The sequence below is a fragment of the Protopterus annectens genome, chromosome 13.part0, assembly GCF_019279795.1.
Source record: "Protopterus annectens isolate FY-2018-M chromosome 13.part0, PAN1.0, whole genome shotgun sequence".
Classification (NCBI taxonomy): Eukaryota; Metazoa; Chordata; order Ceratodontiformes; family Protopteridae; genus Protopterus; species Protopterus annectens.
In genome coordinates, this window is record NC_056747.1 from 473,046,471 (window position 1) to 473,070,061 (window position 23,591).

The following is a 23,591-nucleotide window of genomic DNA, read 5'->3' on the forward strand; positions in this document are numbered from 1 at the left end:
GGCTGTTCTGGGCTGCTGAATTGTTGCTATTGAGACACATTTTACTTTAGTATTCAAACTGAGCATGGGCCTCAGCAATTTGGGTATGAATTAAAGGTTTCAGAATCTTCAGTGATGTAGTACTCATTAAGAAAGAGCCATATATGTGCACACACTGAAAGTGATGAGGCTAATTTTATCCATTGAAGTGATCTTTGCTGTTAGGGGAAAAACTGTCAGGTGTCAGTGCAACCATTTCTGTTGAAGAGGGTGATTGAATATTGTCTTGCACTTCCTGTTTCCAAAATATGAAGGCTTTTTGCAGCTTAGCTACTGAAAACAGGCAAGATAAATTGGGATACCTACCTTTATAACTTGTATTGAGCTTGGCCAAATGTTTCTCTGTCTTTGCCTTATTACAGCATAATGTTTGTAATTGTTCCTCTCCTGAACCCAGCTGCAAATAATTGTTGAACTTGGTCTGTATACTATAGTGATCAGAGGTCGATTACTTGGCAAGAAAAACATGACTAAAATTAAAGTGAATACTGTTAGCTAAATGTGGAGAAAATCATTATCAAAGAGAAACTACTGACAAAACATGAAATGCTGATAGGATGCGCACATGCTGAGGTAAAGCTGATTATCTGTGGTATATGAAGTAGCAGTGTGGAGTGAAGAGCAGCAGAAGGACATGTTATTGTGAATAACACCAAGAGCTCTTTGTGAACTAATAGTCCTAAGTACGCAATCAGTCTTGAGGGAATTGGGCACCCAGGTTGATAGCAAAGTGACTTTTGATCACCATATTGCCTCCATTGTACAGAAAGCTTTCTACATGGCCCACCTCATTAGTAAGGGGTATCTCATCCAGGGGCAAGGTGGTCATAACTTCCCTGTATTCTTCCCTTATAAGACCCATTATTGAGTACTATGCACCTTTCAGCATGTACCTCACAAAGCACATGCAGCTGGAGAGACCACAGAGGTTCCTCACCAGGTGAATCCAGGGCCTCAAACATCTACCCTACACAGATAGGCTAAAAGCCCTGTCCCCTGTACTCCGTTTCCTACAGACTCCTCAGAAGTGACCTCTGTCTGGCATACAGAGCAATCTCACACCCTGCCTTGATGGGACTGCTGCATATCTGCAAGTCAAGCTCCACTTGAATAACCCGTACGCGAGACCTCAAGCTAGTCTGTGACATCAATAGGACTTGTTGGCGGGGCAGGTTTGTGTCCCAGAGACTTCCCCTTTTCTGGAATAGACTCCCTCTCCACGTCAAGCAGAGTATCTCATTAACCCTTTTTAAGCGTAACCTGGATAACTGGATGCGGAACAGAAAATACACCCCTGGGGATTCCACCTGTGTCCCTGCTGGACAGTGGCATCGGGTGCTGACTTATTGGAAAATGGGCTTAATTCTCGGCTAGGCTTGTAAGGGCATCACGGCCAATAGCCTAGTAACTTCCTGTGATCCTATGAATAGCAGTAGAATAGAGGTCAGATATGAATTTTTCAATAGTGTGACTTGCTCGTCAGCCGCAGGATTATATCCAGAAAAAATTACCAGGCATAAATTATACAAGTCTTGATTTGATCTGGTATATGGTATATAGTGCATTCTTTTTTGTATGTGACATTTTGTGTACTTTAAATCCATGTCATTAGGCCCACGTAGAAGGAAGTAGCAATAAGGGATTCAGGACAGAATTAATTTGTAATATGAAAGGTCTTATAAAGGATAGTGGCAGGGCTAGCCACCTGGCAGTGTGACCTTGGCTCCAAATGATTGTCACTGTTGAAGTGACAGTCCAACACCATGTGCAAAAATGGGAAAAGGGGTTGTAGATAGGTGGATAGATTGATTCCAAGTTGTACATCTTAACAGATGAAGTACTGTGATTTGTTTTATTTTCATTTATTTATTTGATTTTACATTTATTAATTGGGAAAGTCCGACTGGACACAGGTCCTTTTTCAGTGTTGGCCTGGGGAGAAAAGCTCCGCATGAAAAACAAATGCATTCTAATGAAAACACAAAAGATATCAGTTCAAAGGACAACATACATTTTTAACATATTTGAATATTGTACCATACTATATTATTATTTTTCTTGATAACAGAGTGAAGTCTCCATATCATTAGGAGATTCTAGCTTGCCTTCATGCAGGCAAAATAGTGGCTGTCCTTTCATTTAGTAGTATCTGGTTTAAGCTGAATCTGTACTTTAAAGTTCACATGGAGTTACTGACTATCAAACCTAGTATTTATCTATAAACCTGTATGGTTCACTGTTGTGGTTGTCTTTACATTTGGAACTTCTGCTACAGAAGGCCCGACATCCATCCCAGTTTCGTTTCCAAGGCTTTGCATACTCCTGCTTGAATGTCAGCACATCTGATGTATAAGACAGACATCTGCCCATAATTTCTTTAGATGTCCTAAATCACTGTTGCAGTATTCTTCTCAGGAGGCAGTATTCTTCACTGTAGGGATCTCCTGCCAAGGATAGTCCAACATCCCATCCATATACCAAAGCTTTTAGATCTTGTATGCACCATACATCACACATGACATATAGGGCATAAAGGTGACGTATGGATACAGTTACCCAGGACTTCCTTGCCGTCGGTCTGAATGCCATCTTCCCTTATCAGTTGCTTCCCACGACCATACCTCATGAAGTATTTGTAAGGCATTTGTGCCTGAGACTCTCAGAAGCCAGTCGTCCTCCAGAAGTGGACACTCCTAAACCTTCTGCAGTACTTCCAGTGTTGCCTGCATTGTTAGATACCTTTATAGCTGCCTCTAAGACTCCTGAATTTCTCAGCCCCCTACTCCAAAGAAACCTGATAGGTTCTATAAGATTCCTGAGGACTGTTGGTTCCTATTTGTGTCCTCCTGCTGACCCTGCTGTGTTGTCACTCTCCTCTAACAAGCCTTCTAAACTTTTGCTCTCTTACAAGCTTCTGCCTTCAGATAAGGATAGTAGGGCAATGAAGAGGATTGGAAAGAAGGTCTATACTACTACTTTGGCCTTTAGGGCCATCAGTTACCATAGTCACATGACCGGATATGCTCTTGCCTTGATTGCCCAGGCTTGTCAGGTTATTTCTGTCCTCCCTGATTCTGAAGGAGAGTCTTCTGCTTTTTCTCTTTTGAGTTCTACCTCTTGGGTGGCTCACCACTGTATCAAGTGCGGCTATGATGCTGCTGATGTCTCTTCCACAGCTGCTGCCTTTGGGTCTGTCATGAGGCGTTACTCTTGGCTTTGTCTGCAGTCATTACCTGAAGACATTAAGATCAGGTTGCTGGATACTTCCTAGGCGTAGTAAGGCCTTGCTGTGTGTAATAATGGTGGCTACTAAAAAAGCAATTGCTAGAAAATGGAAATCAAAATCTAAACCAGCTATACTAGAAGTAGTGAATATAGTAAAAGAGATAAAACAACTGGATTTGCGATCTTTACAAAAGGGTAGGAGCAAACATAAGAAGAAATGGGAATTGTGGGAACAATACATACAAGGGAGGAATGAGGTTTAAAAGGTGGCAGGACATAACTGAGCTATGTAATGTTTGACTGAAAAAGATTGGGTAGATTATAAGTGATGTATAATGTTTGCTGTTGGGAGTGTCAGTATGGTTTGCCATGTAAAATGCTTGCAACTAGGATTGTTACTGTGGTTCGTTTTTTTTTTTTGTGTGTAAACATATGATTGCTTATGTAGTAAGTGATAGTTTGATAAAGATGTTTCTTTAAAAAAAAAAAAAAAAAAAAAAAAAAGCAGGAATTGAACAATTTATGTAATGTTGCTTAGGTCACACTATATATAGCAATATATGTGAAATAAAATATTTGTTATAGAGTGATTCATTTTATATGAATGGAAAATTGCCTATGTCACAAGTGATAATTCAATAAAGGTGTTTGGGGAAAAAATTGCTGGATACTTCTTTGGATAATAAGAATCTCTTTGGGACTGCTGTTGATGCTATGTTGAAGTCTGTTCAAGACAAATGTAAAGGTTTGTAGTACCTTAAACTTATTTTTGAGTCCCCTATCCCTAAGTTCCTGAAGAACTATTCTGTAGGTCTGCTTTTGTTCGCAGGCAGCCTCAGGCCACTAAAGGCAGGAAGGGTGGTAGGTGAGCTTCTCTTGCAAGTCTTCTCAGGCTGCTGTGGCTGAGAAGCTGCCTTTTTTTTGGCAAGCCTGCTTCTGCTTGACATTTTGTCCCCCTCAACCCTCGGCCAGATTCCCTTATCCCTTCGGCTCTCCTCCTGTTTCCAAACTGGCAACTCATCACCTCAGATTCTTGTGATATCCTTCTATTCTTGTGTTGCAATTTTCATAACATTTGGATTAGCCTCTGCTTAGCGACCTGAATGTCTGGCCAGTATACACAAGCTTTAGTCACTGCAGAGTATATGGGAAGTCTGACATTGGCCATAGGGTGCATGGGTCATAAAAGTGACATCTGCACATACATTATTCAGAACTTCTCTGTTGTCAGTTGAACGGTCTGCCATCTCTGCAGTCGGATCCTGCGATTTAAAGATAAGTACCCCGTTGTGGCATTTTTCCCCCTTTTTCTTTGTCACTGGTTACCTGCCCCAAGTTCATGTCATCCAGAAAAGGAAAGTGTAGGTGTAGATGTCAGATCCCATTTAAGGGCGCCCATGACCTTTGTCTGTTCTGCTAGGGTCCAACCACAACCATAAGTCCTGCGCAGTTTGTCAGGCCTTTGTTCCCAAAGACTCCTCGCAGCAGTCTGCATGCCCTTAATATCTATCTAGGGAACCAATGCCTCAAACATCTCACTCTTGCAATGGAAGTGCTGTCGAGCCACCAAAAAAGAAGGCCAAAGTTACAAGGCCTGAGCCTACTGCTGCACCTCTTCCATCCCAACCCCCCCCCCCCTTCATGGCCAAGGTACACCTGAAGGAACGTACGGAACCAGCCGACTCTGGTATAGCGGGTACCTTTCTGGAGGCCACAAAACCAAGGTCAGAAACGCGTCTGTTGAGAACGCAGATGTTGGATACTGACGAGGGGAACCTCGGCTGATTGTGGACGTCCAGACTGTTTGCTGACTGGACATCCAGACTGGTCCTTCCACCGTTAGTGAGGCTTCTGCTGCACCTAGGCCCTTCTTAGGGCCTGCACCCTCGAGGCCTGTTTTTTCTTTAAAAAAGAAACAGACAACGAAACATGTGACTTCACCTCCTGAGAGATTGCCTTATTGGCAAGCTGTCAGTGTTTGTTCAATGCCTTTATGGCTCTTAGACCTTCCATGGCTGCTACTCCTCCATCTGCTCCTCCTGTTATCAGCCCTAGGTCTCAGACTGCAGAACCTCTTACAGTAGAGGCCGAAGACTCTTCAGGTTTCCTCTTCGGAGGATTCTCTCTGTTATGCTTCACAAATGCCTTCCCCTCTAGGGTATGCTTCCCCAGAGGAGGACTCTACTGAGGCGGATTCCCCTGGGGGAGGACCTTACCTTTGGAGAAACTATCTCTTGATGAGAGAGTTTTTCAAATGGGACTGCACTGAAATGTCTGAAGTCCAAAAGAGGTATTACGAACTCGTACAAATGGATATCCCTCCACCTTCTGCCATTCCATCAGTTCTACCAGCCTTCTTAGACTCCTTTTCTGCAGCTTCTAAAAATCCTGAATTCCAACCCCCTGCTCCTAGAAGGCCTGACAGGTTTTATAAGGTTCCAGAAGGGGTGCAATTTCTAATAAAATGCCCTGTTGCAGATCCTGGTACCATTTCTGTCTTTGCAGACAAACCATCCAGACTGCTACCGTCTACCTCTGTCCTTCCTACTGATAAGGGCAGCAAAACTATGGAGAGAATTGACAAGAAGGTATACACCTCTGCCACTTTGACATCTACGGCCATCAATTACCAGACACGCGTCTATGTTCTCCCTGGCCCTTTTGACTCGGGCTTCAAAGCTATTGACTGATCTCCCTGATTCCACTACAAAGACACAAATCTCTAACCAGATTTCCTTGTCCTCACAAGTGACAAGACACTCCATCAGATGCAGTTATGATGCTGCAGAAGCGTCGGCCAGATCTGCAGCCTCTGCCTCAGTGCTCAGAAGGTACTCTTGGTTGAGGCTCCAACCCCTACCTGATATCAGGGCTAAATTTCTAGATGCTCCCCTGGACAATACTGCCTTCTTTGGAACACCAGTGGCAGAACTTCTCAAAACCCTTCAACAGAAGGGTAAAGAACTGCAGAACCAGAAACATTTGTTTGTGTCACCAATTCCTTAATTCCACAGAAAGTATCCTACTTAGACCCAATTCATTAGAAAACATTCTTCTGCTGCTGCTCCTGCTTGGGCAAAAAGAGTACCAGAAAGCAGCAGCCACCTTCCAGACCTGCTCAGACACCAACCCAGAAACCTCCATTTCAGGACAAGGCAGGTAGTCTGTGACTACCTGCTCCCCCCCCCCCCTCCAGATCCTATACCCTTTCCCAGAGACTCTCTCACAGTCTCCCTTTCTGGAAAAGCATTACTTCAGACAAGTGGATCTTATCAATCATAGAAAAAGTTTAATTTATGACTTGGGCCATTCTTCCAATCTTGAGGCATCCCTCAACAATCAAAGGACCATCTGCCCCTATTACAATCAGTCTTGAACAGCCTTCTCTCTGAGGACTATCCAGCCAGTCCCTGCATCAAAAAAGGGAAGGGGTTTTTACTTCAGACTTTTCCTGATCCCAAGAAAGGATGGCCCATGAAGACCCATCCTGGATCTCTCTCACCTCAACCTTTTTCTTCAAGTATCTTCTGCATGGCCACGCTTCAGAATCTGTTTGCACTGCTAATGCCTCAGGCATTTTGGGCACCTTGGACATCAAAGATACCTACCTGCATATCCCCATCTGGCCCAAATGCAGAAAGTATTTGCACTTCTCTGTGGATTCCTTGCATTTTCAGTTCTCTGCTTTACTCTTTGGACTATCTACTGCTCCAAGGGTATTCACCAAGTGTCTCGGTCTAGTGGTACCCTATTGCAGGGTCCTAGGGATACAGATTTTTCCCATACCTGGATGACCTCCTGTTCCAGGCAAATTGTTACAGCCTCCAGAACCATCTTCAGACAGTTGTTTTTGTTCTGCAGACTCTGGGTTTCACCATCAACTTCCCCAAATCAAGTCTAAACCCCTCCCAGGGCCAAGTCTTTCTGGGGTGCAGAATCAGGACAGGTATTATGATGGCATTCCTCCCACACCAAAAGGTGGAAAGCCTGAAGGAATATCTGTTGTCTGTCATCCACTCCCCTGCAATGACAGCAAGGAAATACCTCAAATTCTTAGGGCATATGGCTTCTACAATCCCCATGTTGCCACTGGCAAGACTCCATTTGAGGAAACTTCACTGGTACCGGAGGTCCACATGGACCCAACACCCCCCCCCCCCCACACCCCCTTGGACCATGTCATTCCCTTCCTACCATGCCTAAGGAAGGAGATCCTTTGGTGGGTGGATCAAGTTTCTCTGAACTGAGGACTTCCCTTACAACCCCTAACTCCAGTCCAGGAAGTGTACACAGATGCTTCAGACCCTGGTTGGGGAGCTGCTATGGGCAGCTTGAAGCTGCAAAGCACCTGAACAGGCCCCTTCAAGAGGGAGCACATCAACATCAGAGTGATGAGTGCTCTTGTCTTTGCACTGAGGGCCTTCCAAAATATTCTGAAGCAAGGCCCCTGAAGTTTTTCAAGGACAACACTGCTGTTTTTTTGGTATGTGAGCAGATGGAGGGAACAAGATCGTACTTGCTATACAGACTTGCACTCCAGCCCTGAGAATTGGCAGTAAAGCATGGAGTCATTCTGCAGGCTGTCTATATTGCCTCAGCTCGGAACACTCAGGCAGACATCTTGAGCAGGTCCATGTCACAATTCCACAAATGGATGCTATACAGGGATGAGTTTCTGGACATAGTCCACAGGTGAGGTATGCCACAAATAGATCCTTTTGCCTCTACTCCGAGCAGGCAACTCCACAGTTTTGTACCAGGGCACCTAGTCCCCTAGCGAGGGCAACGGACGCCTTCTTTATTTCATGGAAGGGGATGTTTCTGTATGCATTTCCCCCTACCCACCTTAAAAAAGTCCTAATGAAAATTCAGCAGGGCAAACCAAAAATCTTGTTGCTGACTCGCTTTTGGCCAAGACAGCACTGGTTCCCCCTCCTTCTGCATTTAGCCAGGGAAAGTCATCACAAGTTACCTCAGAGTGGAGTTACTCACACAGGGCAATGGATCCCTAATCCATCCCCACTTGGAATCTCTGAGCCTAACCCTGTAGGTGATAGTTTGTTCCCTTTCAGACACCTTTACTCTTAGGACGTGCTACATATCCTGCAGGAGGCCAGGAAACCCAGTACTTGAAGATCCTATCTGTCCAAATGGAAAAGGCTCTCCATTTGGTATCTAAAAAGACAGCTAGACCCATTTCAAGGAGAAGGTCACCTTAATGATGTCTTATTTGTATGAATTGTTGCAGGCAGGGTTGGCATATTCCTCTGTTAAGGCCCACCTTGCTGCTGTTTCTGTTTGTCTCTTGACCCTCCACTTTCTTCTAGACTTCAAGTGAAGTTATTCCTAAACTGCACTGGGACCTGAATTATGTGTTAGAGAAGCTCACTGTTGCCCCATTTGAGCCAGCAGCTACAGCCTGTCTAAAGTACTGCACTTGGAAAACTTTGCTTTTGGTCGTCTTGACATCAGCCAGGAAAGTGTCCATGCCCTCATGGTCACCCAACCCTTTTTAATCTTCCACAAGGATAGGGTAAGCCTACGGACTAACCCATTCTTTATGCCCAAGATGGTCAATGGATTGTCCCTGAGCCAATGTATTCACCTCCCCACCTTTTTTCCACAATCCCAGAATGACAATGAGAGAGTTCTGCATTCCCCTTGATTTTCGCAGACAACTAAGATTCTATCTAGACAAGACCAAATCCCTTAGGAGATTAGAGCAACTGTTTGTCTCCTTTCACCCCAGGACTCTGGAAAAAGCTGTGACAAAGCAGACTGCTTCTACCCGGATATCCAAAGGCATTTCCTTTTCTTATACCTACCATGGCAAACACCTGGACTCTTAACATAAAAGCCCATTCCACTAGGGCCATGGCCTCCTCTGGAGCATTTTTCAAGGGGCTGGACACTCCTATTCTAGAAGCATCTGCCTGGACATCTGTCCATACCTTCAGCAAAAACTGCAAACTGGACCACATCTGCAGATCTACAGCAGGTTTTTCTAGGACAATCCTGCATGGAATTTTGGAGAATAGTTCCAAACCACCCTCCTCCTCTTCCCTTTGAGCTATGGCATTCACCCAAAGGTTCATAACCCAGTGACTGTCCATGCTCTGGAATAGACTTCCTATACATGTCAAGCAGAGCACCTCACTGGCCCTCTTCGAGAGAAATCTTGATGAGTGGATGGGAAAGAGAAAGTTCACCCCGGGGATCCACTCCAGTGGCTGTACGTGATGACTGGGAACTAACTTCAGGCGGCACGAAGCCAGGGCACTTCTATGGGCTAGGCTTGTAAAGACTCCAGGGCCATTAGCCTAGTACACACCTATGAACATGACAATAGAAGGGCATAGAATAGTTGTGTAAAATCTTATCATAGCCATAGATGTCCTCCTCTTTCATGTTGCAGTATTCTGTCCCACCCTCTTGCCCCCTGAAAAAAAGAGCTTTGCTGGATGTTTCAGGACTTGTGCAGCCATCCTGGGACTGAGGTCATACTGGGTCATTTAGTTCTGAGGAAGGTACCCGCAGACATCACTTTTATGATGGCCAGTGTCAGATGTATCATGTACCTTGCAGTGACTAAAGCTTTTGTATACTATTCAGATGTTCGGGTCTCTAGGCGGAAGCTAACACAAAGGATGTTCTTCATTCCACATTGCTGCAGTCCTAACCATTGGGTAGTCCGCTGTCCCAGTCGGCCCGAATACCAAAGTATATGGCTGACGTCGGTCAAGGCGCATTAGACTGACGTCAGTACGTCAGGGTACTAATGCGCATGACCGATGTCATATCCTCAGTCTTTTTTGCCGCATGGTCCGATGCAGAAGCAGTTTTGCGAGTGCAGGTTGGCGTTCTGAAAATTTCTGAAGTCAGAGTTTCAGACCGAATCAAAGTTGGCTAAGTACCCCGTTGGGGAATATTTTGGTTTTTTCTTGCCTCAGTATTTAACCGGATGTCAGAAAAAGTGAATAACTGTATTTCTTGTGGGAAACAGATACCTCATAGGGATTACCATACTTTGTGTATACCTTGTTTAGGGCCTGAGCACGACGTTGTTGGATGCCGCTCTTGTGCTAGATTTAACAAACGCACTATTAAGAGAAGGTTAGACTGTGCCAGGTTAGTTTTGGGAAGCGTTGTAATTATAAAATGCCGTCGGATGCTCCGGCGCTTCGTCAAAAAAGCGCAAGGACAAAGCAGCAAAGCCTAGAGTGGAAGAACCGACAGTCCCGGACGTCGGTTCTTTAGAAGGCTCAGTGGAGCCGGAGGTTCTGCCAGGAGTTTCTTTGGAGTCTCAGGGAGAGACTTTACTGTTACAGGATGTGTCCTCTCAGGAGGTAGGCCAGGCTGAAGGGGCTTCTCAGGTGGCTGTTCTTCCCTCTCTTCCTAAGGTGGTTAGAGCCTCCCTTCTGTTTCCAAGGCTTCTTTGAGAGGCAGGCCAGGTTTAACTTCAGTGGGGGTTTCTCCTAGTTCTTCAGGGTCTTTGCCTAAGAAACATATGCTTAAAATGGCAGAGGATTTGATTACTATGATTAGAGGTTCTATGCCCCCTCCTGATAAGAGGCCTAGGGTGGAACCTGAGTTTGAGAGTTTTGAGCAGTGTTCGGAGGCTTCTGAGTCTTCGGCTGAAGACTTGCAGGAGTATCCTCCTTATTCAGATTCTGATGTGGATGATTCTACTCCTTCAGCTTCTCCTCCTGAGGATTTTTCATTTTCAGAGACTCTGCATTCCATGAGGGAGCATTTTAAATGGGAAGGCCAAGATTTCTCTGATTCCAGGAAGAGGCTTAGGGAATTCTTGTTTTTACCCCAGCATAGGCCTTTAGCTATACCTCCTGTTCTGAATGTGGTGGAAGATGTTTTTGCAGAGGCTTCCCTAAACCCTGATTCTTTGCCTCCTGCCCCAGTTAAACCTGATAGGTACTATAGGGTGCCTGAAGCTCACAAGTATCTTTTTAAGAGTCCTAGGGCAGACCCGGAAACTGTCTCTCAGGGGCCTAAAGGTGTTAAGGCTTCTGTTGTTAAAAATCCTGTTCCTCCTGATAAAGAGGCAAGGGCTTTGGATAGATGGGGAAAGAAAGTGTATACTTCTTCCACTTTAGCCATGAGGGCGTTGAATTGCCAGTTTCACATGTTAAAATATCAAAATTATCTCCTTTCACAATTGAAGTCTAAGGTGGATGCTCTGGCGGAAGGTATTGAGTGTAAAGAGTTGCAGGATTTAGTTCATGTGTCTGAACAGGTGGGTAAGCATTCACTGCAATGTGGTTTTGATGCTGTGCAGGCCTCCTCGAGGGTGGCTGCCACTGGTTCTGTTCTTCGTAGGCACGCCTGGTTGAGGGATCAGAATTTAGCTGAGCATGTTAAGACAAGGATTTTGGATGCTCCTTTACAGTCTGACGTGTTGTTTGGTTCGCCTGTGGAAGCAGTTTTAAAGAAAATGGAGGACAAGGCTAAGTCTATGCAAACTGTTAAAGATTTTTTGCAGGTGCAGCCTCCGAAGTTTAGTAGAAATTGGCCTACTAAGGGATGGACATATCCTGCTTATGATTCCCAGTCTAGGGGTAGGTCTAGACGGGGTAGGGGCAGAGCTCAAAGTTCTTTTAGGCCTAGAACAGGGAGTTCACCTGCTCAGACTTCTGGTGAGGGCAGGGGTCAGTCCTTTCGTAAACAGACCCAATGACCTGCCTTTTCAGCTGCCAGTACATTCTCGTCTGGCAGCACCTTTGGGAGGAAGGCTGGCTCTTTTCAAAGAAAATTGGGATTTAATTACCCAAGACAGATGGGTTCTGGATATCATTCACCACGGTTACAGGTTTTATTTCCATACCTTGCCTCCTTTCAAAGGCATGCCAGACATTCCTCCTCTACAAAGAAAAGAGGCTCACAAGCAAATTTCTCTGTTACTCCAAATAGGGGCCATTCAGCCAGTCCCTGTGCCAGAAAGGGGCCTAGGATTTTATTCTCGCCTGTTCCTAGTACCAAAGAAGGGGACACGTGGAGACCAATTTTGGATTTATCTATCCTCAACACTTATCTGGACATTCCCAAGTTCAAAATGTTGACGTTACAACAGCTTTTACCTCTGCTGGGCAAAGATCACTGGATGGTAACTTTAGATCTCAAGGAGGCTTACCTTCATGTGCCTATCAGACTGAGTTGCAGGAAGTATCTACGTTTCGAGCTGGAAATTCCCATTATCAGTTCTCTGCATTGCCCTTTGGCTTATCTACTGCCCAGAGTATTCACAAAGGTTCTGGCTCCAGTGATAGCTTACTTCAGGCTAAAAGGAATTCAAATCTATCCTTACTTGGACGACTGCCTGATTCTGGCTCAAGAAAAGGAAGACCTTTACAGCATTTGGAATATGTGATAGCAGTGCTAAGATGCCTAGGGTATTCTGTGAACGAAATAAAGTCCAGTCTAGTACCCTCTCAAGACATGTGCTTTCTGGGTGTGAGACTGAATACAGCAGCCCAGATGGCCTTTTTAACCCCGGACAAACAAAAGAATCTTTCCATTTACTTCCATCAACTATCTCTTCAGTCCGGGCTGACTGCAAGGACAGTCCTTCAAGCCTTAGGGTTCATGGCATCTTGTATTCTGGTGCTTCCCAATGCCAAACTGCATATGAGGAAGCTGCAATGGTATCTCAAAAATGTATGGACACAGCACTGCCAGGATTTGGACACTGTCATTCAAATAATACCTTGCATTCAACAGGAATTTTTGTGGTGGGCTCAGGAATGTCACCTAAACAAGGGACTCTCTGTGACCCGGCCAGAGGCGAGTCAGATTCTAACAACAGATGCCTCAGACATTGCTTGGGGAGCTCATCTAAATGGAAAGTGGATACAAGACAAGTGGCCTGCCAGACTACAGCATCTACATATCAACATGAAGGAGATGTTAGCAGTCCAGTTTGCATTAATGGCTTTCAAGGAGTTACTTCTTCCAGGGCAGGTGTTGATTCTAACAGACAACACAACTGTCATGTGGTACATCAACAAACAAGGGGGAACACATTCTTACCCGTTGTGCAGGCAAGCAATGATTTTATGGGAGACTGCGCTCAGCTTGCAACTAACTCTTCAGGCAAGGTTTCTGCCGGGAGCACAGAACTCCTTAGCAGATGTGTTAAGCAGACAAATCATGGATCCCCACGAGTGGAAACTGGATCTTCATGTATTTCAGACATTGACAGTGTCATGGGGAACTCCAGACATAGATCTGTTCGCTTCTCCACTAAACCACCAGCTGCCACAGTTTTGCACAAAGAGGTTTCATCACACAGCCTGGAAAGTGGATGCTCTTTCTTTCAGTTGGAAAAATCTTCATGTGTATGCCTTTCCACCTCTGCCTCTTCTCCCAAAGGTGCTCCTAAAGGTCAGACAAGACAAGCCAAGGATGATTTTAATAGCTCCAGATTGGCCTCGGCAACACTGGTACCCATTATTGAGGAGTCTGGTAAGGAAGCCTCCATGGCCTTTACCTTTGATTCCACACCTGTTGTCTCAGAGGGACGGTCACCTGCTCAATGTCAAGCTTCACTCTCTTCATCTAACAGCCTGGCATATTCTGTTTTGAAACACAGCAGGTCTCAACTTCCTCAACAAGTTTTAAATGTGATTATGGAAGCCAGAAGACCTAGTACAAGGAAAGTGTACGCAGAAAAATGGAAGAGATTTTTATTTTGGAGTGCAGCAAAAAATTTGGAGATTTCTGAGCCTAATTTGAGTGTGGCTCTTCAATATCTTACTGAGTTACTGGACAAAGGTTTGTCTTTCTCTTCCATTAAGATTCATGCTGCAGCAATTTCAGCTCACTATGATTGTGACCCACCATTGTTTTCGCATCCTTTGTTCAAGCAATTTCTTAGAGGTGCAAACAATATAAGACCCCACGTAGAGCTCCTACTCCTGCTTGGGATCTCAATTTTGTGTTGGAGAAACTTACTCTACAACCTTTTGAGCCTGCGGCTACTGCTGAATTGAAATACTTGTCATGGAAGACTGCTTTTTTGTTGGCCATTACTTCTGCAAGAAGGGTTTCTGAATTGCAGGCCCTTATGGCGGTAGAGCCTTTTTTGATTTTCCATAAGGATAGGGTATCATTACGTACTAATCCTTCCTTTATGCCTAAGGTGGTTTCTAGTGTGGCTTTAAACCAAACTATTCATTTGCCTACTTTTTATGCAGATCCCCAAAATAAGGGGAAAAGATTTTGCACACTTTAGATGTACACAGGCAATTGCGTTATTACTTAAGCAGGACTAAGGATTTTAGGCAGTCTCAGCAGTTGTTTGTTTCTTTTGCTTTGAGTTCTCAGGGCAAGCCTGTGTCAAAACAAACTATTTCTAAGTGGATTGGGTTTTGCATTGCATTTTGTTATTCCCATCATGGCAAGGAGATTCCAGCTGGGATTAGGCCTCATTCCACTAGGGCTACTGCCACTTCAACAGCATTTCTAAGGGGTGGCAACTAAGGATATTTTGGAGGCAGCTACTTGGAGTTCAGTGCATACTTTCTCTAAGCATTATCACCTTCCTCTCTACTCTAAATCTAGGGCTGGTTTTGCCACAGCTATTTTGCAAGGCATGTTGACAGCTCCTGCTTCCTTATGATTTGCCAGCCTCCCTTACCTCTGCTTTGGGATTCTACCCAATGGTTAGGACTGCAGCAATGTGGAATGAAGAACATAGTACAGTTTTGTACCTACCATAAATGTAGATGTTCGAGGATCCACATTGCTGCAGTCCAATTTACCCTCCCTCCTTCCCCTCTGTGTTTAGGGGTGGTTGTGTAGGTGAGGTTATACTTTTGTAATTTTGTATATATTGTACATATTTTTGGTGCAGGAATGTTTGGGGTTTTTGGTTTTGGCCTTGTCTTTTTAGGGTCTTCTGACATCTGGGGCAAGAAAAGACTGAGGATATGACGTCGGTCATGCGCATTAGTACCCTGACGTACTGACGTCAGTCTAATGCGCCTTGACCGACGTCAGCCATATACTTTGGTATTCTGGCCGACTGGGAACAGCGGACTACCCAATGGTTAGGACTGCAGCAATGTGGATCCTCGAACATCTACATTTATGGTAGGTACAAAACTGTACTTTATGAATACTGCAACATGGAAGAGAAGGACATCTATGGTTATGGTAAGATTTTACACAAGTATTTTTTCTGTCCGTCATCTGCCAGGATTACTTCATGGTGTGAAAGTCTCGCCCTTCTTTTTCAGGGATTCCTCAACTTTCTCGAGAACAGCTTCCTCATTTCTCATAAGTTCTGTGGTCTCTGTGGTGAAGCAGGGAAAAACTATTCTGCCTATCTCTCCTTCCCAAGTGGTAAAGGGATTTTAGTCCAGAATGTTCCTAGTAAGTAGGACACTTGGAGAACTAATCTGAATCTTTCCTTGCTCAACACCTTTCTCAAGGTTCCTTCTGTTTGAATGCTTTCTCTTCAAACCCTGATTGCTGTATTGCTGCTCCAGGCTTTTCTTGGTGTCCTTGCCTTCATATTCTTGTTCATCCTCTTTTCAGCAAGTTTTTACGTTTCAATGCCACTTCCTCTTATTTTCACTTCTCTGCTTTCCCTTTGGCCTCTCTACTGCCCCAAGCATATTCACAAAATGTCTGTGGTTGCCTTTTGCAGGTTCTAAGGCATTCATATTTTTCATTATTTAGATGACCTGTTGATTCAGTACTGCGGAGGTGGTGCTGCGGTAGCATTGTCACCTCACAGTTAGACGTCCGTTCGATTCTCAGTTAGAGCGTCTTCTGTGTGGCGACATGCATGAATGGGCGTTCCTTCATTGAAGGTTGTGCGTTAGGCCCGGCAAGCCAGCACATAAAACTCTACTGCCAATCATTAGCGGACCGGAGTTCTGCTATGGCGACCCCTAACCGGGAAAAGCCGAAAGACACAAACAAAGATGACCTGTTGATTCAGATGCCTTCTCCCAGCTGCCTGTTACAGACTCTGGAGTTCACCATATCTCTCTAAGTCTGGGGTTCACTGTCAGGTTTCAAAAAGTCTGTCCTGACTCCCTCTCAGGATCACAGGTGTCAGGGCTGCAGGATTCAGTGTCAGTGCTAGCTTGTCTGCTACCTCCAAAGGTTTTGTCCTTGACAGCAGTTTTTTCAGTCTCTTCCTCTGCCTGTCATTCCAGCCAGAGAGTATTTTTGGGGCTTAGAATTCATAGCTTCTTCTATTCAAACACTTCCTCTTGCCAGACTGCATATGCAGAAGTTTCAGTGGTACCTCTGGTCAGTTTGGCTTCAGCATTGCCACCCTGTGGATTTGAGTGGCTCTCCTTCCTTGTCTCAAGCAGAAATTTGAATGGTGGTTTCAGCAACTTGCCCTCAACCTAGGCCTGCCCTTTCAGCCTCCGGTTCCTTCTCAAGAACTCTTCACTGATGCCTCAGATGTGTATGTGTGGGGGGGGGGGGCTTCCTGTTTTCACCTGAAAGTTTAAGGTCTCTTGTTTTTTTCACAGTGACAGGGTGTCCCTTCGTACTAATCCTTATTTTCTGCCCATGGTTGTTAATGAGTTGTCCTTGAATCAGGCAGTACACCTTTCTTCCTTTTTGCCCTTCCTCTTTCTGCTAGTGAGAAGGTCCTGCATACCATGCATTTGCAGAAACAGCTTTGGTATTATTTGGATAAAACTAAGGCCATTCATAAGCCTGACCAGCCTTTTGTTTCTTTTCATCCCAGGACATTGGGTTTGGCTGTTTGTAAGCAAACCATCTCCTTCTGGATATCCAAGGCTATTCCCTTTTGTTGTTGTTTCCATGGTAAGTGTCTGTCTACTTCAGTTAGAGCTCATTTCACTAGGGGTGTTACCTCTTCATACATATCAACTGTATAGATTTTCACAGAATGTCCAGATTTTGGTCTCATATTTTTGGTCCGTTTTTCATAAAATAATTGTTGGTAAATCATTAGACTAAAGTTCAAAAATAATGACGGACATTTGAGTTCCAGACTTTGTATCCTTCAGAAAATTCATGCTAATGCAAAACCTGTAATTCTATCAACTTTCTAAGTTTGTAAGAGCAAGATATAAAAATTGTCCCTATTTTTGGACCTTTATCGCACTTTTATTTCTGGCTTAGTCCAGATCTCTTGCAAGAGGTTGAGAGGTATGCTTCTGGTGCTTTCAAGACTTTGAATACCAGTTCTATCCTTGAAACTGATACTTGCTGTTCAGTGCATACATTTGCTAAGCATTATAAATTAGATATTGTTTCTATGGCTAGAGCAGGTTTTACTAGGGCCATCCTGCATGGGTTTGTTGAGGGCTCTTCCTGCCTTCCTCCTACCACTTGTTTTCTTGAGGTTTGTACTCTTTCTACAGTGAGGAATGCTGCAACAGTGATACAAAAGGAATAGTACAGTTGCATAAAATCTTACCCCATTTTACATCTGCATTTTCTTCTTCTGGATGTGCATAGCCTCCTTTGCCCTATGCAGACTGTTCTATTCTGGGGCAATTAATTTCTATGTAATTGAGTCCGTACACCACCTTTATACCCTACAATCCTGTACAGGGAGCATACATGTGATATACAGCACATAAAAGACCTAAGGGCTTTGATATAATGGCCGGATGTTGGGGTATCATTGGCAGAAGGTCCCATATTTGATGAATACTGCAACAGTGAAGAGAAGGACTGATATGGTAAGATTTTACACAACCGTACTTTTATTCTTACGAAGTTTGTGAACAGATTAGTCTGTGTACGTTATTAATTCTTCAGTCCATCATTTCAACCCACCTTACTAAGTACACATACAAGTACCCCACTGGGCAGATCTTGTAGTGTACCTGTGTATTTATTACTGTAAGAGTTTACTGAGCATCAGAGGCACTGTATATTGGAGGTTGCTATCACTAATAATTTCATTACATGTGGAAAACAGATTCCACACAAATTTCTTTAATTGATGCTGATTTTGTTTGGGGACAGGACACAATGTCATGTCTTGTCTCCTTTGCTAATTGGACAATAAGATGGCACTAAAGATGAGCTAAATTTTTCTTAACACGTTCTCAACAACTACATAAAAAACTGGTCACCTTATCCAGGACCTTGATTGTGTCAGCTAGGCCTGACTGAGATGCACTGCCAAAAACAAATGCAAACTTACTGAAGTGCCCTAGAGAGAAGGAATAGACAGATACTGGTGACATTGTCAGAGTCTGAAGTCTTCCCTAGGCAAAAGGGCTTTGAGTGCAATTCGAGACTTAATGCAGTCCTCTGATTTTGACACCTATTTTGTGCGAGATCTGTGGCATTTCTGCTGTGTTGGCTGGCACACACTTGGTTGGCAGCAGGTCATCTTGAACTGAAACCATTCCGTGGTTGGTTAGTGCAGATGCCTGTCCGTGGGATCTAGCAGAAGTTTTGTGATTACTGAAGATGAGGATGGTATTCCCTTGGTCTTTGTTTTGAGAACGTGTGCAGTACTACTGTAGAGGTACAGGCCGTCTACCCATGACCCAAGGCCTCCAAGGTTGCTGTCACCTTGAGAAGTAGGACTAAGCCTTTCAAATCTCAGACTCCAGCCATCTTACCAGAGCTTGAGCTGACTAGATCCTCCATCAATCTCCCTTCCTGGGCTCCATCTCAGGTGCTGATGAAGCTGACCCAGGATTTTGTTTTATTCCTACAAAACTTGCAAGGTTTGCAAGATCAGCCTTCCGTGTCAGAGGGCCCTGTTCAGAAACGAGAAATGGAACCTTCCCATCTGAGGGCTATGATTAATTTGATTCTGAAGCAAATGAGTTGGCATATGCTTCACAGATACCTCCTTCCCGCCAGCAGTGACTCTTCCAAGGACACCCTGTCCTCTGCTTCCGCACTCATTTGGTGATACCTTCACTAGAATGAAGGATCACTTTAAACGTGAATCTGAGTTCTCTGCTGCTCAGAAGGGATGGGTAAAGTATCTGGTATTGCCAGAGCCAAAACCAATAACCATATCTCCAGTCACTGAGGCCTTAGACAATGGTTTAGGTAGTGCATCCTTGTTACCTAACTCCCAACCTGAGATTCCTGCAAGTACCCACACTAAACTTCAGATGATCCAGATGTGGTGTCCCTGCATTCCATCAAAGAGTATAAAGAGGCAATGGCTAAGAATCCACATTCAAATGACAAGGAGAGTAAGTTTATTTATTTATTATTATTTTTTTTTTTTAGAGTAACTGCTCTGGCCTTCGGAGCCTTAAACTACCAAACAGATATTTTTAAATACCAAGAGACTTTCTTGTCTTAATTGAAGGGCAAAGTTGCAAAGATTGCGGATGAAGCTACAAGGTTTAAGATGCTGAAATTATGGCATCTCACCTCTTAAGTTGGGTGGGTATTTTGTCAAGTTTGGCTGCGATACCGTGTATGTGTTATGCAGTAGTCACTGGTCAGTCATTACGAGACCTGTCCAACTGGTAACGTAGAATCACCCTCTCCCTGCATCACATTTCACCCACCCCCAGTTATGTCAGTACACAACTCAATAATGCATCACTGAAGGACCTGCTGTTTGAAACCCCTGTAGAACAAGTGTTTCAGAGTGGAGGAGAAAGAAAATGCAATGCAGTCTAGAAAAAGCTGTTTCACTCCCTTACATCCTGATACAGCCATAACTAACTCACAAAGAACTTGCCTTTTTACCAGAGGCAAGCAGATGTTAAACAGCCAAAAGTCAGGGAAGGTGTGTATAAAAGAAAATGACAAGGTGATCAGAAACTGAAGCCTGGTGGCCGTCATCCTCCTCCTACCCACCAAATCCCAAACGGCCCATTCTTTCTCACAACTCTTCACCACTCCCCAACATTGTGTGCAGTGAAAATAAGTGAAGTTTATTCACCAAGACATCTTTTCAACACATCACTGTTTGACAGTCTTTCATTGCAAGAACAAAAGCTGGTAGGTGGCTTAACTGATAACAAATAATTCAGAGATATTTAGACAATTTAGTTAGAAGTCTTCAAACTAGGGACCATAAGGTAGTACTGTATAAGTAGCTTGATGTCAGGCTGCTTCTTATCAGTAAAGGTTGAGCAAGCAATATTTGTCTAACTTGAAATTCAACAGTTCCTTAACAGGTAATCAAAGTAGCTGCCACTCATCACCATATTACATCGGTCTTACCTCAGTGGTTGAATTCATATTTTTTTTCTTATATAGTTTTTTTTTTTTTTAAACAAGAAACATCTTTATTAACTTTGTCATGATTGACATAGGCTATCATACGTTGTATAACTGAAAACAAACCATATTGGCATAATTGTATTTGCAAACAATATGCATTGAAAACCATATTGACATAATTGTAGTTACAAACATTATACATCAGTTATAATCTATCCAGTCATTGTCAAACATTGTATAGCTCATTCATATCCTGCCTTCTTTTAAACCTCATTCCTGCTGTGCATGTATTGTTCCCACAATTCCCATTTTTTATGCAATTTCATCCTACCTTTTTGTAAAGATCCCAATTCCAGTTGTTTTATCTTTACTGTATTCACTACTTCTAGTAAAGTTGGTTTCGAATTTGATTTCCATTTTCTAGTAGTTGCTTTTTTTGTCAGCCACCATAATTAGACTCAGCAAGACCTTAATATGTCTCGGCAATCCCGATTCTGTATCATAGCTGAAAACATTTCCTTAGTTACACCAATTTCTTCACCCAGAATGTCTGACAGAGAAGTCTGCAGACAATCTTTAAAGTCTGTCAACTCATTATACTCCCAGAAAATATGTTCCCAGTTACCTGTTCCTTTCCTATCCCACCTCCAACATTTGCTGGCTACCTGATAAAAACTACTTTGTCTAGTTGGGGTATAAAAATACCTATGTAAACACTTACAGGTTCATAGGTAGGTACTAGGCTATTGGCCCTAGGGCCTATATAAGCCTAGCCAAATAGATACCCTGGCTTTTGCCACCCAAGAAAATTATTTGCCTGTGCCCCTGCCGAGCAGAGCCACAGAAGTGATCCCCGGGGTGAATTTCCTATTTCCCATCCAATCGTCAAGATTTTTCTTGAAGAGTGCTAATGAGGAGCTTTGTTTGATATAGATAGGTAGTTTGTTCCAGAGTATGGGAATTCTCTGAGACAGGAATCTATCCCTCCAGCATGTTCCGTTTATTGTGGTGACAAGGTTTAGGTCTATAGAGCGTGTAGCTCGGAGGGATTGGGATTTCTTTAAGTGGAGCATGTCCAACAGCTCTGGGTTTGACATAACTTTGTATGTTAGGCAGAGATCCCCTCTGAGTAGGCGATATGCGACGGACTAAAGCTGGAGTGTTTTGAGACAGTCTGCATAGGGCATCTGTTTGAGGCCAGTAATCTTTTTTGTGAGGTATTTTTGCGGCCTTTCCAATTGTTGATGTCTTGTGAGGTACATACCAAAAGGGGTGTTGTACTCTATAATGGGTCTAATGAGTGACAAGTCGAAGGGAACAATGACCTCTTTTTTTTTTTTTTTTTCCTGAATGCAAAATCTTTTGTGATGGTGTGCCACGTAGAAGGATTTCCTGACTACTGTGGCGATGTGATTATCAAAGGAGAGACTACTGTCCACCGGTGTCCCAAGGTCTCTTATCACACTTTCAGTGTTAAGTAGACTACCGCCTATGTGGTAGTTTATGGGTACAGTTTTTTAACCAAAAGGGATGACAGTGCACTTTTTGGCATTGAGCTTGAGGCCATGGCTTTGACACCAGGCATCTGTCTCAGTGAGGCCCTATTGTAGGATGTCCACATTATTAGGAGTTTCGATTATGGCTCCTAGTTTGCAGTCATCTGCGAACTTCGTTAGCCAAAGACCTTCTGTGTTAGCCTGTACTTCAGAGAAGTAGATACCAATGGATCCTCCACTTGTCGCTGGTCTGAAATCGGATTTGGAGTCTGCTACTTTCACAATGTGGGTTCTGTCAGTGAGCCAGTGGGCGACCCATCTTGTGACATAGGGATTTATACCTAGTTTAGTGAGTTTATCTATAGTTCAGAGTGGGGGATGATGTTGAAAGCCTTGGCGAGATCGAGATAGGCTGTGTGAACCACCTTACCCTCGTCTACGGCTTTGATGACTGCTTCGAAGAAGTCTTATCAGGTTTAGGAGACATGATCTGCCTTTTACAAACCTGAACTGGGTGGGATCCAGAGTTTGGAGATTACCAATGTCTTTGTTTATAAGTTTCATGATACGTTCCATGGCCTTGCAGACCAGGATCGTCAGGCTAATGGGGCAGTAGTGGATTCCTTTTTGTGGAGTGGAATAACCGTTGCTGTGCGCCATTCAATTGGGTACAAAGCCTGAGGTGAGGCTATGATTGAACATGGTACTTAGGTGGGGTGCTAGTTTGTTCTGTAGTTCATGTAGAACGCAGCCTGGGATGTCAGGTTCCATGGATGCTGTGTTCTTGGCTTTGGAAAGTGTGGTTTTTACCTGTGCAGCTGTGATTACAGGAACTTTGCATTCTTCCGGTATAGATGGGCCCTTTAGAGGGTGAGAGGGGAGGTAAAGTTAGCACTGAACCTATCTGCCATGATGTTGGCAGTATCAGTTGGTTCTGTATATTTGGTACCATTGTGCTGTAACTCCGAGCAGATCTGAGTGCTGCCTTTGAGATTCTTGACATAACTATAGAATGCTTTGTGGTTGTCTTTAGAGACGGCGGCGATTTTGTTTTCGTAACTAGCTTTGGAGGATTTTGAGGGATCTCAGCTTCTTACTCAGGCTGACCAGGGAGTTCCTCCAGTCATGGGATTTTACTGTCTTTTTGCAGCAGTTTCTTTCTTCTGTTGTATAGTTTGTTTATGGCAGGGGACCACCAGATTGGCTTACTTTTTTTGGAGGATAGGATCTTGGTTCTGTTGGGTATAGCATGATCCATGCACTCGTGTAAGTGCTTGTAAAGCACATTTGTGTAGGAATCAGTAGTCGTATCTCTATATTGTCCATTTGCATGGGTTTCGTGAAGTTTGCTACTTATGTCTTAAGAAGTGTGAACGTTGGCTTTGGAGAAATCTTTTACAGTGGTTTTCCTAATGGTGGATAGGGGTGGGCTATGCATGTCTGGGGTGATTAGCTTGTGGTCGGATCTGACCAACGAGAAATTGACCTCTGGTGTGGAACACTGGTCACCGATGTTGGTAATGACCGGGTCTAGGATATTGCTGCCCCTGGTGGGGGTGTGGATAAGTTGATCCATGGCGTTGGAATTTATGAATTCCAGAAAATGTTGAGCAAAAGAGTTGGTACATGAGTAGTTTTCCCAGTTAATGGTGGGGTAGT

At 43.9% G+C, this 23,591-nt stretch overlaps 1 protein-coding gene across 1 annotated transcript in view; it reads left to right on the plus strand.

Moving 5' to 3' along the window:
* NSUN5 (NOP2/Sun RNA methyltransferase 5) overlaps positions 1–23,591 on the plus strand; it is a 787,401-nt gene that overhangs the window by 604,802 nt on the left and 159,008 nt on the right. The gene's annotated exons all lie outside the window — the stretch shown is intronic.